The 18245-nt window shown below is 39.9% G+C and overlaps 1 pseudogene; it reads left to right on the forward strand.

Moving 5' to 3' along the window:
* The first annotated feature begins 16529 nt into the window (after positions 1–16529).
* LOC115801703 (peroxiredoxin-5, mitochondrial pseudogene) lies at positions 16530–18013 on the forward strand (annotated as a pseudogene).
* The last annotated feature ends 232 nt before the right edge of the window (positions 18014–18245 follow it).

Below are 18245 nucleotides of genomic sequence, written 5' to 3' on the forward strand. Positions count from 1 at the left end.
CTGTACCTTTTAGCTTTGTCCTGAAGGCCAAATAACATGAAAAACATGACAGCACAAACAGAAGATTTAGGAAAGCTGGCAAAAAACTGAGGCAGTGGAATTACTTAAGTATGACGTGAAATCCATTGAGAGATGTGAAAAAGAAGTTTCTCCCATCTTCCCTGGCTTTAATCAACCCTCCCCTCTCCACCTATGCACACGTCTCCTCTGTACTCAATTTAAATATGAGAATTGGAAATTTTCATGAACTTACTAGGTCTTCAATTAAAGGGACTTCACTAAACTTTTTAATTTTAATATTAGGATTTGAAAGAAAATAAGAACACACCAAACTCTGTTTATCCCTTTCCTATGACAGTCCTAAGGTTTATCCTCTGTTCTGCAGCCGCATTGCTAGCGAGCATTCTACCCTAGCATTTTATCAATCCTAATTTGATTTATTGTAGGAGATTTCTAACTGTTCTCTATTTTTCAAGTTTCTACTAACTGTTCTCTCTTTTTCAAGCTGCTTCTTTTGTCAGTATCTTTTGTACTTCCAGTTATTACTTTCCCCCAAACACCACTATTAGCATGTCATCACTAGGACATGAACCAATGACTTAATAGATAAAACTAAATTCCTTTCTTTTTTCATGTAGTCTCTGTTTTCATGAGCTCATGTCATTTCTTTCCTACAGAGGAAATTCTCCTATCTAGTCTGGCAGGTCCTATTATTTGTCACAATAAATTTGTTCGAGCATTTATGTTGTTACCTCTGCCCAGAATGCTCTTTTCCTCTTCTCTTCTGCTGTCTAAACCTGATATATTCTCTAAGGCTAGGTTCACTTCCCATCCTCTCTACAAAGTTCTATCTCAATTTAATTGATGCTTCCATTTCCCAACTTGCTAGACTACTTAAGACATGGGCAAGAAAACTCCTTGCCTAGGACCTTAAGCTTCAGGTGGTACACACACACACACACACACACACACACACACACACACACTCCACTCACTAAAGAACACATGGATACCTCTGTCATTCAGAGTCCAGGGGTCAGTACTGGCAGAGAAAAACCCCTAACCTAAACATCTATTTTTATGACTACGCTGATCAGGCCCTAAAGATATTCTTTACCCAATTTTTCCCATCTTGCTTTTGACCATTGGTGAGTACCATAAGGGCTTTGGGTTTGGGCGCTGCCAATGTGTGATACTAACACTGCTTAGAGCACAGGGGCAAGACGTGCTTTGGTAAAAGGCAAGACAAATTCACTTGTCAAGCCCTTACTCTCAGTTTGCATATGCTCTCAATGGAGTCCTGCATAACCAAGTATCATTTTCAAGAACTGCCAAGTCCCTTTTCTTGTTTCAATTACTAACCTAATTTGTAGTCGTGGAAGTATCTGTAATTTAGCATGACATTTGCAACAATTAGCAAGAGGGACTAGAAGCTTTTTGCAAAGTTAAAAAATGCATATTTTCGTAAATTCATTTATTTATAAAAATTCTATCTTCATAGGTATAGAATGCACAAAGTATGATAAAATGTCTTTACCTGAACAACTAGATACAACTGTATACTAGAATTTAAAATATTTGATACCATTTAAATTTTTAAAAAATAAATTAAATTTTGGCTTTATTTAAATGTTGATGCAAGTTTTTTGTTTTTATTAATTATAAAGTTTTAGTTATCCATCTATTATAACAGATAATTTTTAGTAATTTAAAATATTTTAGGACAAAATAACTTTTTGAAAAAATTGATTTATGCTTAATAAAAATATTTTCAAATTTAGCACACTCTAATACAGTAGTATTTATTTGTGTTGTAAGTCATTATTGTGACAAGAAAACAATTAACTATTTTTATTAATTATTAGTGAAAATATTAACTATGAATTTTAGTAATTTTTAGTGGTTTGCTGAAATGAAAATAAAGGCAAATCTTATGAAATAGATTTATATAATATTTTTATATATGTTCAGTCATATGAACATATATAAGTCATAAGTTCAGTCATGAACTGACTGAACTTAAGTCATAAGTTCAGTCATATGAAACACCAAAGCTTTCCACAAATGTTTTTCATTATAAAAAACATTTTGTCAATGAAGGAGGAAAAAATATTCTTATTTAACAGTTCGTTAGCTTTTTCTATAAGTAAAAAAAATTAGCATGTAATAAGTAAAGTTTCATTTATAATTCCTGCCTCAGAACTTGCAATTATTGTACCTGGCCATAAAAATGTTCACTCAAACTAAAATCTAACACCATTACCTTTTCTGCTATTGTCCCCCCTTGAAGCATGCGTGTCGGCACTCTCTCTGCATTAAATGGTGAATGATAGGGCAGAGACTATGCCTTTCCCCGCCCTAACTCTCCTGGTACCCATCACTATTGTAAGCAATGTGTGAGCTGTTACTTGATTAAAGAAGAGGTGAGAGAAAATAATTATGAAATTATAAATAACTAGGGTTTCCAAAGAGAGTCTTGGGTGCAGGTTGGTGGTGATGGCAAGGAGATTCCGTCTAGACTTGAAGACAACAGCATCCCACAGGGGACATAAAAATAGCCTGAGGAGCAAGGGAAGGCTGCTTTAGCGAGGTTTTATGTAGCTCCTGCCTGACAGAAAGCTGGTGAGCACGAGTCTTCCTGACAGAAAAGCAGGGTTTTACAGCCGCACAGCAGTTCTCAATGGTGTTTAATTTGAAAATGAGGGGAATAAGAAGTGAGTTCTTAGAAAGCAAATCTGAAGTCAATCTTTTCTGTGGCTCTACTTTACAACCATGTCAAACCCTTTCATTTCCAGACCTTCGGTGAGTTTGCTCAGAATCGATTTTTGTGTGAGCAGAAAGGAGACGCGGACCCCCACCTATCCTCACACGATATTTAACCTTAAACTGACATTTAATGACTGCCAGGTTGCTATTAAGTAAGGGCTTTCTTTTAAGAAAAATTAACCAAACACTGAAACCATTATTTCACAAAGATATTTAGGTTTACCTAGTTTGAAAGCCATTGTTGAGCAGCTGCAAAATAGTTCAGTGAAAGAGATTTCTTGTGCGCAGAGAGCCTAACATTGCAAAATATGTACTGTAAAATTCCTAAATAAAAACTGCCTTACTGCTTTAGTTTTAGGTGTTTAAGTAAATATTTGTAAGATCATGCTCAAGACGGTTTTTACTTGGGAAATAAAATTCACAGTATTCCTCCGTGATCAATCATGTGATTTCCCTAGAGTATATGTGTTTTCATTACTCATTCCAAAATACATGTATGTTTATACGTACATAAACAGTGATTTGAAAAAGGAATTAAATGAAAATCGAGACCTTGCCAAAAATACGTTCTTGCGCTTGACTATTAATAAACTCTATTTCACATCACTTTTTTTTTTTAACATCTTTATTGGAGTATAATTGCTTTACAATTGTGTGTCTGTTTCTACTTTATAACAAAGTGAATCAGCTATACATATACATATATCCCCATATCTCTTCCCTCTTGCATCTCCCTCCCACCCTCCCTATCCCACCCCTCTAGGTGGTCACAAAGCACCGAGCTGATCTCCCTGTGCTATGCGGCTGCTTCCCACTAGCTATCTATTTTACATTTGGTAGTATGTATAAGTCAATGCCACTCTCTCACTTCGTCCCAGCTTACCCTTCCCCCTCCCCGTGTCTTCAAGTCCATTCTCTACGTCTGCATCTTTATTCCTGTCCTGCCCCTAGGTTCTTCAGAACCTTTTTGTTTGTTTGTTTTAGATTCCATATATATGTGTGAGCATACAGTATTTGTTTTTCTCTTCCTGACTTACTTCACTCTGTATGACAGACGCTATCTAGGTCCAACCACCTCACTATAAATAACTCACTTTCGTTTCTTTTATGGCTGAGTAATATGCCATTGTATATATGTGCCACATCTTCTCTATTCATTCATCTGACGATGGACACTTAGGTTGCTTCCATGTCCTGGCTATTGTAAACAGAGCTGCAATGAACATTGTGGTACATGGCTCTTTTTGAATTATGGTTTTCTCAGGGTATATGACAAGTAGTGGGATTGCTGCGTCGTATGGTACTTCTATTTACATTCCCACCAACAGTGCAAGAGGGTTCCCCTTTCTCCACACCCTCTCCAGCATTTATTGTCTGTAGATTTTTTGATGATGGCAATCTGACTGGTATGAGGTGATACCTCATTGTACTTTTTTTTTTTTTTTTTTTTTTTGCAGTACGCGGGCCTCTCACTGTTGTAGCCTCTCCCGTTGTGGAGCACAGGCTCCAGATGCGCAGGCCCAGCGGCCTTGGCTCACAGGCCCAGCCACTCCACGGCATGTGGGATCCTCCCGGACCGGGGCACAAACTCGCGTCCCCTGCATCGGCAGGCGGACTCTCAACCACTGCGCCACCAGGGAAGCCCCTCATTGTACTTTTGATTTGCATTTCTCCAATGATTTGCAAGTATTTCCTCCCATTCTGAGGTTTGTCTTTTCATCTTGTTTATGGTTTCCTTTGCTGTGCAAAAGCTTTTAAGCTTCATTAGGTCCCATTTGTTTATTTTTGTTTTTATTTCCATTTCTCTAAGAGGAGGGTCAAAATGGATCTTTCTGTGATTTATGTCATGGAGTGTTCTGCCTATGTTTTCCTCTAAGAATTTTGTAGTGTCTGGACTTACACTTTGGTCTTTAATCCACTTTGAGTTTATTTTTTTGTATGGTGTTAGGGAGTGTTCTAATTTCATTCTTTTACATGTAGCTGTCCAGTTTTCCCAGCACCATTTATTGATGAGGCTGTCATTTCTCCATTGTATATTCTTGCCTCCTTTATCAAAGATAAGGTGACCATAAGGCATGGGTTTATCTCTGGGCTTTCTATCCTGTTCCATTGATCTATATTTCTGTTTTTGTGCCAATACCATACTGTCTTGATTACTGTAGCTTTATAGGATGGCGTGAATTCCAGGAGCCTGATTCCTCCAGCTTCGTTTTTCTTTCTCAAGATTGTTTTTGCTATTCGAGGTCTCTTGTGTTTCCATACAAATTGTAAAATTTTTTGTTCTAGTTCTGTGAGAAATGCCATTGGTAGTTTGATAGGGATTGCATTGAATCTATAGATTGCTTTGGGTAGTATAGTCATTTTCACAATGTTGATTCTTCCAAACCAAGAACGTGGTACATCTCTCCATCTGTTGGTATCATCTTTAAGTTCTTTCATCAGTGTCTTATAGTTTTCTGCATACAGGTCTTTTGTCACCTTAGGTAGGTTTATCCCTAGGTATTTTATTCTTTTTGTTGCAGTGGTAAATGGGAGTGTTTCCTTAATTTCTCTTTCAGATTTTTCATCATTAATGTATAGGAATGCAAGAGATTTCTGTGCATTAATTTTGTATCCTGCTACTTTACCAAATTCATTGATTAGCACTAGTAATTTTCTGGTAGCATCTTTAGGATTCTCTATGTATAGTATCATGTCATATGCAAACAGTGACAGTTTTACTTCTTCTTTTTCGAATTGGATTCCTTTTTCTTCTCTGATTGCTGGGGCTAAAACTTCCAAAACTATGTTGAATAACGGTGGTGAGAGTGGGCAACCTTGTCTTTTTCCTAATCTTAGTGGAAATGGTTTCAGTTTTTCACCATTGAGAATGATGTTGGCTGTGGGTTTGTCAAATATGGCCTTAATTATGTTGAGGTAAGCTCCCTCTATGCCTACTTTCTGGAGGGTTTTTATCATAAATGCGTGTTGAATTTTGTAGAAGGCTTTTCTACATCTACTGAGATGATCATATGGTTTTTATCCTTCAACTTGTTAATATGGTGTATCAGATTGATTTGTGTGTAATGAAGAATCCTTGCATTCCTGGGATAAACCCCACTTCATCATGGTGTATGCTCCTTTCAGTGTGCGGCTGGATTCTGTTTGCTAGTATTTTGTTGAGGATTTTTGCATCTATGTTCATCAGTGATATTAGCCTGTAGTTTTCTTTCTTTGTGACATCTTTGTCTGGTTTTGGTATCAGGGTGATGGTGGTGGCCATGTAGAATGTGTTTGGCAGTGTTCCTCCCTCTGCTATATTTTGGAAGAGTTTGAGAAGGATAGGTGTTAGCTCTTCTCTAAATGTTTGATAGAATTCGCCTGTGAAGCCATCTGGCCTGGATTTTTGTTTATTGGAAGATTTTCAATCACAGCCTCAATTTCAGTGCTTGTGATTGGTCTGTTTATATTTTCTATTTCTTCCTGGTTCAGTCTTGGAAGGTTGTGCTTTTCTAAGAATTTGTCCATTTCTTCCAGGCTGTCCATCTTATTGGCATATAGTTGCTTGTAATAATCTCTCAGGCTCCTCTGTATTTCTCCAGTGTCAGTTGTTACTTCTTCTTTTTCATTTCTAATTCTATTGATTTGAGTCTTCTCCCTTTCTTTCTTGATCAATTTTGTTTATCTTCTCAAACAACCAGCTTTTAGATTTATTGATCTTTGCTATATTTTCCTTCATTTCTTTTTCATTTATTTCTGATCTGATTTTATGATTTTTTTTCTTCTGCTAACTTTGGGTGTTTTTTGTTCTTCTTTCTCTAATTGCTTTAGAGAAATGTTAGGTGTAAGGTTAGGTTTTTTATTTCAGATGTTTCTTATTTCTTGAGGTAGGATTGCATTGCTACAAAATTCCCTCTTGGAACTGCTTTTGCTGCATCCCATACATTTTGGGTTGTCGTGCTTTCATTGTCACTTGTTTCTAGGTATTTTTTGATTTCCTCTCTGATTTCTTCAGTGATCTCTTGGTTATTAAGTAGTATATTGTTTAGGCTCCACGTGTTTGTATTTTGTACAGATTTTTTCCTGTAAATGATATCTAGTCTCATAGCATTGTGGTCGGAAAAGATGCTTGATATGATTTCAATTTTAAATTTAGCAAGGCTTGATATGTGATCCAAGATATGATCTATCCTGGAGAATGTTCCATGAGCACTTGAGAAGCAAGTGTATTGTGTTGTTTTTGGATGGAATGTCCTATAGATATCAGTTAAGTCCGTCTTGTTTAATGCATCATTTACAGTTTGTGTTTCCTTATTTATTTTTATGTTGGATGAGCTGTCCATTGGTGAAAGTGGGGTGTTAAAGTCCCCTACTAGGATTGTGTTACTGTCGATTTCCCCTTTTATGGCTGTTAGCATTTGCCGTACGTATTGAGGTGCTCCTATGCTGGGTGCATAAATTTTTATAATTGTTATATCTTCTTCTTGGATTGATCCTTTCATCATTATGTAGTGCCCTTCTTTGGCTCTTGTAATAGCCTTTATTTTAAATTCTATTTTGTCTGATATGGGAATTGCTACACCAGCTTTCTTTTGATTTCCATTTGTGTGGAATATCTTTTTCCATCGCCTCACTTTCAGTCTGTATGTATCCCTAGGTCTGAAGTGGGTCTCTTGTAGACAGCATTTATATGAGTCTTGCTTTTGTAACCATTCAGGCAGTCTATGTCTTTTGGTTGGAGCATTTAATCCATTTACATTTAAGGTAATTTTCAATATGTATGTTCCTATTACCATTTTGTTAATTGTTTGGGGTTTGTTTTTATAGTTCTTTTCCTTCTCTTGTGTTTCCTGCCTAGAGAAGTTCCTTTAGCGTTTGTTGTAAAGCTGGTTTGGTGGTGCTAAATTCTGTTAGCTTTTGCTTGTCTGTAAAGGTTTTAATTTCTCCATCGAATCTGAATGTGATCCTTGCTGGCTAGAGTAATCTTGGTTGTAGGTTGTTCCCTTTCATCACTTTAAATATGTCCTGCCACTCCCTTCTGACTTGCAGAGTTTCTGCTGAAAGATCAGCTATTAACCTTATATGTTATTTGTTTCTTTTCCCTTGCTGCTTTTAATATTTCTTTCTTTGTATTTAATTTTTGATAGTTTGATTAATATGTGTCTTGGCATGTTTCTCCTTGGATTTATCCTGTATGGGACTCTCTGCGCTTCCTGGACTTGATTGACTATTTCCTTTCCCATATTAGGGAAATTTTCAACTATAATCTCTTCAAATATTTTCTCAGTCCCTTTCTTTTTCTCTTCATCTTCTGGGACCCCTATAAATCGAATGTTGTTGCATTTAATGTTGTCACAGAGGTCTCTGAGACAGTCCTCGATTCTTTACATTCTTTTTTCTTTATTTTGCTCTGCAGTAGTTATTTCCACTATTTTATCTTCCAGGTCACTTATCTGTTCTTCTGCCTCAGTTATTCTGCTATTGATTCCTTCTAGAGAATTTTTAATTTCATTTATTATGTTGTTCATCATTGTTTGTTTGCTCTTTAGTTCTTCTAGGTCCTTATTAAACGTTTCTTTTATTTTCCCCATTCTATTTCCAAGATTTTGGATCATGTTTACTATCATTGCTCTGAATTCTTTTTCAGGTAGACTACCTATTTCCTCTTCATTTGTTAGGTCTGGTGGGTTTTTACCTTGCTCCTTCATCTGCTGCATATGTCTCTGTCTTCTCATTTTGCTTAACTTACTGTATTTCGGGTCTCCTTTTCACAGGCTGCAGGTTCGTAGTTCCTGTTGTTTTTGGTGTCTGCCCTCAGTGGCTAAGGTTGGTTCAGTGGGTTGTGTCGGCTTCCTGGTGGAGGGGAGTAGTGCCTGTGTTCTGGTGGATGAGGCTGGATCTTGTCTTTCTGGTGGGCAGGTCCACGTCTGGTGGTGTGTTTTGGGGTGTCTGTGACCGTATTATGATTTTAGGCAGCCTCTCTGCTAATGGGTGCAGTTGTGTTACTGTCTTGCTAGTTGTTTGGCATAGGATGTCCAGCACTGTAGCTTGCTGGTTGTTGAGTGGAGCTGGGTCTTAGCATTGAGATGGAGATCTCTGGGAAAGCTTTTGCCATTAGATATTATGTGGAGCCGGGAGGTCTCTGATGGACCAATGTCCTGAACTCGGCTCTCTCACATCAGAGGCACAGGCCTGACACCCGGCCAGAGCACCAAGACCCTGTCAGCCACACGGCTCAGAAGAAAAAGGAGAAAAAAGACAGAAAGAAAGAAAAAAAATAAAATAAAGTTATTAAAGTAAAAAATAATTATTAAAAATTAAAAAATTAAAATAAAGAAAGAAGAGAGCAATCAAACCAAAAAACAAATCCACCAATGATAACAAGTGCTAAAAACTATACCAAAAAAAAAAAGAATGGACAGACAGAACCCTAGGACAAATGATAAAAGCAACGTTATACAAACAAAATCCCATACACATACACACTCACAAAAAGAGGAAAAGGGAAAAATATATATATATATCATTGCTCCCAAAGTCCACAGCCTCAATTTGGGATGATTCGTTGTCTATTCATGTATTCCACAGACGCAGGTACATCAAGTTGTTTGTGGAGCTTTAATCCGCTGCTCCTGGGGCTGCTGGGAGAGATTTCCCTTTCTCTTCTTTGTTCGCACAGCTCCAGGGGCTCAGCTTTGGATTTGGCTCTGCCTCTCCGTGTAGGTCGCCTGAGGGCATCTGTCTTCGCTCAGACAGGACGGGGTAAAGGAGCGGCTGATTCGGGGGCTGTGGCTCGCCCATCCGCGGGGAGGGAGCGGCACGGATGCGGGGCGAGCCTGCGGCGGCAGAGGCCAGCATGACGTTGCACCAGCCTGAGGTGCGCCGTGCGTTCTCCCGGGGAAGTTGTCCCTGGATCCCGGGACCCTGGCAGTGGCGGGCTGCACAGGCTCCCCGGAAGGGGGGTGTGGCTAGTGACCTGTGCTCGCACACAGGCTTCTTGGTGGCGGCAGCAGCAGTCTTAGCGTCTCATTCCCGTCTCTGGGGTCTGCGCTGTTAGCCGCGGCTCGCCCGTCTATGGAGCTCCTTTAAGCGGCGCTCTTAATCCCCTCTCCTCGCGCACCAGGAAACAAAGAGGCAAGAAAAAGTCTCTTGCCTCTTCAGCAGCTCCAGACCTTTTCCTGGACTCCCTCCCGGCTAGCTGTGGCGCACTAACCCCTTCAAGCTTGTTCAGAACTTCAGAACTTATGCAGAACTTCCTGCTTTGGAGGAAAATACTCGAAAATTTTGGGGAGTGACAGGTCATCAAGCCAGCAACTTACTCTCAAATGGTTTAAGAAAAAAAGAAGTGTTTTTTGTAGCGTCCCGGCTACTTTTCTGCTAGCCTGGGATTGTCCAAAAAATAAAATCTGAGCTAAAGCATAAAAAGAAATTCTCCTCTTAAGGGATAATACAAAATAATCTGAGAGAAGCCCTAAACTAATTTATAAGAATTCTATTCCCTCACCTAATTGTATTCCTATTTTTCATTTAGATAATATGGTCACAGTCTACTTTGTAAGCCTACATAGTAAGTTATTACTGAAATGATATGGAAAAGTCAGGAAGACCCTCTCACACCAACCTGTATACTGCCTAAATTTCCATAAATCAAAGTTTTTCCATGGGCTAAGAATAATCCTTTAAAAGGACTGGTATAGACTATCATTTCCTGAATACCAGATGAAGAAATTACTGACGGGAGAGGATACATAGAAAAGCTTATGTATAAGACAGGCTCATCTAATCTTTCTATTTTCCAAACTTATTTTGAGAATACAAGTGGCGGGGGGGGGCTGTATAAGGAAATGTCACATCCCAGGGGAGAAACTGAGCCATGGTGTGTCTAAGCCAAGTCTGTGGACCAGAAGAGAACCATCAATGCAGCCAGTACTCCACTAAGTCAGCATGAGCAGGGAGATGGTGGGTACAAGTAAATGACTGAACTGAGACAAAGGGAACAAGAAAAGTGGCCACAAACTGAGTACATGTTAGAGATAAAATAAACCTGAAGTGAGTTATGAGCATGACAGTCAGTTAGTCAAACATGATTCACAAGCCAGAGAACTAACGGTTAAAAAAAAAAAAAGGATTCCAAAGGCAAGTACATAGGTGAAAGGAAAGTAAGAATTAGGCTAATTTTCCACAGGTAAGAATGTACCTGCTAAGAGAATCCAGTAAGATGTGGTTGTGTGGCCACAGTTATCCTTTACTCCAATCCAATCCTCCTTTCAGGATTAAGATTACCATCATAGATTCTGAAAACACAGAGTAGATTCAGAGAGAGTAGACCTTCTGGTTCTGCTGATCTGGTCTGATGTTTTGCAGGTATAGAAAAGGAACACATAGTAATGTAATAAACAGGAGATTGCCCTCTCAGAACTCCCTTTAAGGAAGGACTTTCTGGCTAACTGTGAAGAATGCGGTCAATAGACAATCTTCAAAAGACAGCAGATAACAATTGTTGGCAAGGATGTAGAGAAAAGGGGTCCCTTGTACACTGTTGGTGGGAATATAAATTGGTACAGCATTACGGAAAACTGTATGGATGCTCCTCAAAAAACAGTCCAGCCATCCCATTTCTCTATGTTTATATCCAAAGGAAATGAAATCAGTATCTCAAAGAGATATCTGCACCCCCATGTTCAATGCAAAATTATTCACAAGAGCCAAGATGTGCAAACAACCTAAATGTCTGTAAAGAATGACTGGAAAAAGAAAATGCAGTGTGTGTGTATATATATATATACACACACACACACACACACACACACACACACAATGAAATAATATTCGGCCATTTAAAAAGGAAATCCTGCATTTGTGACAACATGGATGAACCTGGAAGACATTAAACCAGACACAGAAAGACAAATACTGCATGATCTATCTCACTTACATATTTAATCTGAAATAATTAAACTCATAGAAGCAAAGAATAGAAGGGTAGTTACCAGGAGCTGGTGGGAGGGAGAAATGAGGTGTTGGTGAAAGTACACAAAGTTCCAGCTATTAGATGAATAAATTCTGGAGCTCTAATGTACAGGAATATGATTGTCATCAACAATACTTTATTGTATATTTGAAAATTGCTAAGAAGGTAGATCTTAGCTCTAAAAGTATAGAAAGAAAAAAAGGGGGGAGGGAGGAAGGGAGGGAGTGGAGAGAGAGGAAGGAAGGAAGAAAAGAAAAGAGAAAAGAAAAGGAAAGGAAAGAAAAGAAGAGAAAAAAGGGAAGGGAAGAAAATGGTAACTGTCAAGCAGATTACCAAGCACTGGTTATCAACCCTAAGGGAGGACCCTAAATATCTCTGGCCACTGTATCTTGACATTGGAATCACCAAGGAGAACACCACATACCGATGGAAAAGCATTTCACTCATGTAGAGAAGAGACAGCAGCATGAGCCTCAGTCGTGGTAATTGGTCCCCTCTCCACGGAGGACAGACATAACAGCGGGGTTGGCCAGGTGCTATATGATGCACACGTTTCAAGCAAAGATGCAGGAGTACTCTTGGAGCCTAAAACAGGGAAAGATGTTCCCCCACAAGGTGGTAAGCCCGGCACAGGTAGTGTGGGCTCTTTAACTCTCGGAGAGGGAGCGTTCCAAGCCCAAGACCCATTTTTATACAAAGAAATAAGAGCGGAAAGCCTGCAGACACCAGATTGCCTTTCCCAATAGTAACTGTGTGAGGTGATAGACTTGTTAATTAATTTGATTGTAGTGATTGTTTCACAATATGTATGCGTCTCAAAATATCAAGCTGTGCATCTTAAACGCTTACAACTTGTAACTGTCCCCAAATAGACAACCTTCAACTCTCAGCTCTTCCAGCGTCCACCCAGCTGCAGAGAGCCACCTCCCTCAAGACGGTACCCTTCCTGGGACAACCCACATCAGGACGCTGAGCAAGATGGGAATAAAAGGTCCCAGCACCTTGAGCCAGACAGGAGACAATTCTTGGGAGTAACGCTCAGTCTTGATTCCCCATGGGTCTCCGAGGCTTTGGGAAGCCCCCATCACAGTTTAGCTTCCCACGCTGCCCGGCTCTGCTCCTCCTTCTTTCCTTTCATTACTGCTAGTCCCTAATAAATACCTTCTTTTTTCCCCAATCCTAGCCCAGCATCTGCTCCCAGCAAACCCTACCTGTGACAGCTGGCATTGGAAATAATCTGAGAAAGCCCCACGGAGTTTGGGAGAGGAATCCTCACTGCCAAGCTGGTACTGAGGTAAACAGAGCCAGGAATCCTGCAGTACAGGGTAGTGGTCCAATTGTTAACACTCACTGGTGCTGAACTGGGACAACGTACTAATGGGAGAGAATCCATTAGCAGGTATAGTGTGCCAAGCATTTGAAACATATGGGGGAAGTAGTACTGGAGGGCTTTTGCTAAGAGCCATTGATGTGCTGATGTGCTACTGAAAGATAATGACAAGCTGAGATGAGCAAAAAGCCAGTTGAAACTTAGGTGTGAAAGCTAGAGGGTTATTTTGGTTGTACGGGCAGAGCCTGCACTAGGGTAAAACCAAGTGAGACACTCACTTCAGTTGAAAATTTAAGGGAGTGCCAAATGCCAAAAGTCTCATCAATTAAGAGTGACTTGCAAAAGAAAGATAAATGAGAAACTGATTAGCCAAATTATAGGTCCAATTTTTAGTTGCCATATATTCTGTAATTGCCAAACAACTCTTCTGGGAAGATGTCATAGCTGGTTCCAGGATCTGTACAGGCTGCCACGAGGCCGCTAGTTTGATTTCTTATAAATGGACTTGAGGAACTTCTATGGGAATTTTCAGCAGACAGCATATAGCTTTGACCAAAGAACTACTCTGCGTTTGGGGAAGTCCTCTCCTTCAAACAACTGGGCATATTTGGAAGAAAACAAAGAGACAAACTGGGGAGAAAGGAAACACTTTCGTGCTTAGAATGATCTGTCAGATGAACTTTGGTGATCTGGAAATTAGGAAGTGCTGAGCATATATTTTAAAAATCTGGACAGTGCTCAGCCCTTAGAATGTGCTGAGTTTTTGATAGGTTTGAAGTGTGTATGTGAAAAAAAAAACTTTGTTTCCAAAATATATTCCTTTAGATGTCCCTATTAAAGAAATATTATTTAGGAATAAATGAGTTTGAATTTTTGTTTTATTGAAAAAAAAAAAGAGTGACTTTCAGGTCTGCAAAACTTTCTTTAAGCCAATCCCTCTGGAGTTGGGGTTGGGAGGAGAAAGAAGGAAAGCAGACACCTCCTTTTATATAACTGATCATGGAAATTTTCTTGTCTTGTATCAGTGTCTGTAAATGTTTTCAGACACTTAAACAGTGTGCTATATGTGTGGGTGTGTCAGGTTTTGTTTCTGGTTTTCTGTTCTTTTGTTTTTGGCTGCACCAGGTCTTAGTTGCAGCATGTGGGATGAAGTTCCCTGACCAGGGATGGAACCCAGTAGCGCTAGTGGATTCCATAACTAGCATTTGGTAGAAGTGCTGTAAGAAAAGTAGGTTGGGAGAAAAGAGAACCCTCTTACACTGTTGGTGGGAATGTAAATTGGTGTAGCCACTATGGAAAACAGTATAGAGTTTCCACAAAAACCTAAAAATAGAGTTGCCATATGATCCAGCAATCCCACTCCTGGGCATATAACCAGACAACACTATAATTCGAAAAGATACATGCACCCCTATGTTCATAGCAGCGGTATTTACAATAGCCAAGACATGGAAACAACCTAAATGTCCATAGACAGATGAGTGGATAAAGAAGTTTTGATATATATATATATATATATATATATACACACACACACACACACACACACACACACACAATGGAATATTACTTAGCCATCAAAAAGAATGAAATAATGTCATTTTCAGCAACATGGATGAACCTAGAGATTCTCATACTAAGCAAAGTAAGTCAGACAAAGACAAATACCATATGATATAATATCATATGTGACTTATATGTGGGATCTAAAATATGATACAAATCAACACACCTATGAAACAAAAACAGACTCACAGACATAGAGAACATACTTGTGGTTGAGTTTGGAATTAGCAGAGGCAAACTAGTATATATAGGATGGATAAACAACAAGGTCCTACTGTATAGCACAGGGAACTATATCCAATATCCTGTGACAAACCGTAATGAAAAAGAACATATATATATATATTTTTTTCACTTTGCTGTACAGAAGAAATTAATGCAACATTGTAAATCAACTATACTTCAACAGAATTTTTAAAAAGAAAAAGAAAAGTAGGTTGGTTACAGACAGTGAGCATGCACTTCTGTCCTTCCGTGTTTAAGAATATAAAATCTGGTGAGGACAGCAGCCTGTTCACATCAGGGGGTGCTCTGGGCTCAGAGCTTCAGTTCAGTACATGTCCACGGGCATTCCATCACACGATCCAACCACAAGTTCAGCTGACTCTTGTTATCTCTCCCCAGTGCAAATTAACTCCCTCAAGAACCAACCCACTGAAAACAGGAGTCAGTCTCTCCTTCTGCCAAACAACCCCAATCAATGGTCATCTTCAGCTCCTGATTCCCAGCAAGTATAGGGCATGGAGGAGAGACAGGTGAAGGCTGGGGGCCTCCTTCACCACAATGTCATCATCAGGTATAACTTATAATGAAGCCACGTCTGGTACTGCAAGATTCTAGGACAACTAATCTTAGCGTGTTTGCACCTTCATAAATATCAGGTTCTTTTTGATAGATATCAGCATCCATCTTGGGACAGTCTCTCTCTTTGTGGTCACAGAAGTCTCCAAAAAAAAAAAAAGGTGATTCCTGCAAGCTGCCTCATACCCCACCTCCTATCTCTCTCATGGTGAAGGCTACTGAAACTTCTCTCACTCCTGGGAGATGCCAGAGAGTTGCACTCCTATCATGAGACCTTCTTATAACTCTGCCATAATGAATTCCGTGTCTTTCCTTCCAACAGTGTGCTATTTCAGCTGTAATCCTTGCCCAATTCAGGAGCGGAAGAACATTCTAATTACTGCTTTGCAACATTCAATAATACCACTATTTGAGACTGCCAAAAAATACCCCATATTCAAACTAAGTGGTCCTTAAGTATAAAGCTTAAATCCTTCTTTTCTTAAGATAATTATTTTCTTGGTTTCACCATGCCAATACATAAATAAACATGGATTCTTTACAGAAAATATGCAATTTTGTTTGAGCAAAGCCCTACTGAGATTTTAGATTTAGGCATATATAATCAAGACCTCTGAAGCTGAACGTGACTTTTGTCAAATAAATCACAATATTTCTCACTTGATTCTGATAGTTTCTGTTTCAGTATATACTTAATAAAACGCCATAGCATAGGCCTAACATTCTCATAACACCTACCACAAATCCAGGAATATTTTGCTCTCACCTGAGCTAAAAAATGAACAGAGAAATTTGGAACCATTAACTATTGTTTTCAATTAAGTGACACTAAGATCTGTGCGCACCTTTCTCAGAAATTTATATTTTTACCATGATAAAACCATGCATATTTAACTTACAGTTACTGTGTGTTATTGCAAGAGAATTTGATGCTTGCAGAGTTTCTATGATGCTGTTTATTTTTGCTACTAAAGAACAGAGAGATTCTCTCAAACCCACCTCTGATGAACTAACAGAGGCGTGCTTGCTTCTCACCACCCATCTAGTGGTTCCTGTAATAAGAGGGGCCATTAACCTCTCCTCCTGGAGGCAGATGCCTGGTGATGGGCAAAATCCGCTGTGTTCACCCCTAAACATGAGGAGTCCAGTCTGCATAGTCATATGGGAAAGACAGTCCACTGAAAAAAGAGAGAACTGAAACCAGCCGAGTAGTATCTGAATGTTGTGTATTACTGTTTCGCGCAGAAAACAAAGGGGAAGAGACATTTGTAATTCTCATGATTTTATGAATTGCTCTGCCTCTTTTTTTTTTTTATTTAAAAGGTCTAAAAATTAGGCTTGATTTAACAGAAGGAAGTACTCCTTAATTTTGGAAAATGCTTAATGGAGATCCTGACTACTAAGTAATCAAGCATTAGAGAACTGGCAAAAGCATGCACCTGCGTAAGAAACAAAATAATAAAATAAATACAAGGTGGTATGTTTGTTTGGGGCTGAGGGTCCGTATGTGACTGTCGGTACTGGTTCTACATGCAGATATGATTTTATCTGTCAGAGAGCTGAAACACCCGTTTCCTACATCCACAAACCCCCAACTGCCTTACCTCTTTCACCACAATCTTTTCTTGATTAAAAAACAAACAAAACAGCAGAAGAGGAAACCGGGCGGGTGGTTGTATGGCTGGCGGGTCTGCATGTCCTGGGCAAAGCAGGAGGTGCCTGGACGCAGAGGAGAATGGACACTTGGGGACCAGTGGTTTCAGATGCATTCCCACATCCACATTCCTTGGCCCCATCAAGGCGGGAGATGCCATCCCATCGGTGGTGGTGTTTGAAAGTGAGCCTGAAACAAGGTGAATCTAGCAGAATCTGAGGCAAAGGAGGGGATGCTGTCTGGAGTCCTTGAGGCCTTTACCCTCAGCTCTTCCTAGACCCACCTGCCACGGTTTGTGGAGCAGGCTGGGGCTCTGAAGGCTGAGGGGGTCCAGGTGGTGGCAGGTCTGAGGGTGAATGATGTCTTCGTGACTGAAGGGCAGGGACGAGCCCACAACACGAAAGGCAAGGGTGGGCTCCCGGCTGACCCCACTGTGGTCTTCGGGCAGGAGACACATTTGTTACTAGATGATTCCTTGGTGTTTCTCTTTGGGAATTGATGGCTTAAGAGGTACTGCTTGTAACAGAGGAAGGTGAAGTCCATGAATGGGAGCCCATGGCCCAGGCTTCACCTGCAACCTGGCTGGCAACCTCATCTGTGGCTCTGAGGCCTCTGCCCAGAGGTATTTCTTCTCCCCTTCCCTTTTTCACCTGCCTGACCCAGGCAGAGGGCCTCAAGCCAACCTCAGCTGGAGCCACTCAACTCGTGCCTTAGCCAGATTTCTGCAGTAAACACTTCTGATTCAAAAAACAAAGAAAAAACAATTTTTTTTTTTTTTTAGCTCTGGTTAAAACAGACTCAGTGCTCTAACAATGGATCAGCAGGAGGAAAAAGAAAAGAGAAGCAAATGTCACCTACAGGTGCATTAAAATAATTGTGCTCATCTGAAACACTTAGACTTCTTGTAAACAAATGTGAGCTAGCAATCCTGACATCTCCATCACGGGTAGCCACAGGGATGAACAGCAATTGACTGTCGTTGAACATCTCAGATTCATTGTCGGTGGCTTCCTAGCAGCAGCTGGCTGCAGGAGAAAGCTGATGTACGGAGGATTCACAAGGAATGGAAGTGAAACGGTCTGACCTCTGCAGTTGCACAAAAATGGAACCAGGTTGCACGTGTGGTTGGGTGAGGGCCACTTAAAACTCCAAGGAAGTGGCAGTGAAGACTCGTAAAT

The sequence above is a fragment of the Delphinapterus leucas genome, chromosome 9, assembly GCF_059928025.1.
Source record: "Delphinapterus leucas isolate spDelLeu-1000000601 "Yukka" chromosome 9, BTC_Dleu_Yukka2, whole genome shotgun sequence".
Classification (NCBI taxonomy): Eukaryota; Metazoa; Chordata; class Mammalia; order Artiodactyla; family Monodontidae; genus Delphinapterus; species Delphinapterus leucas.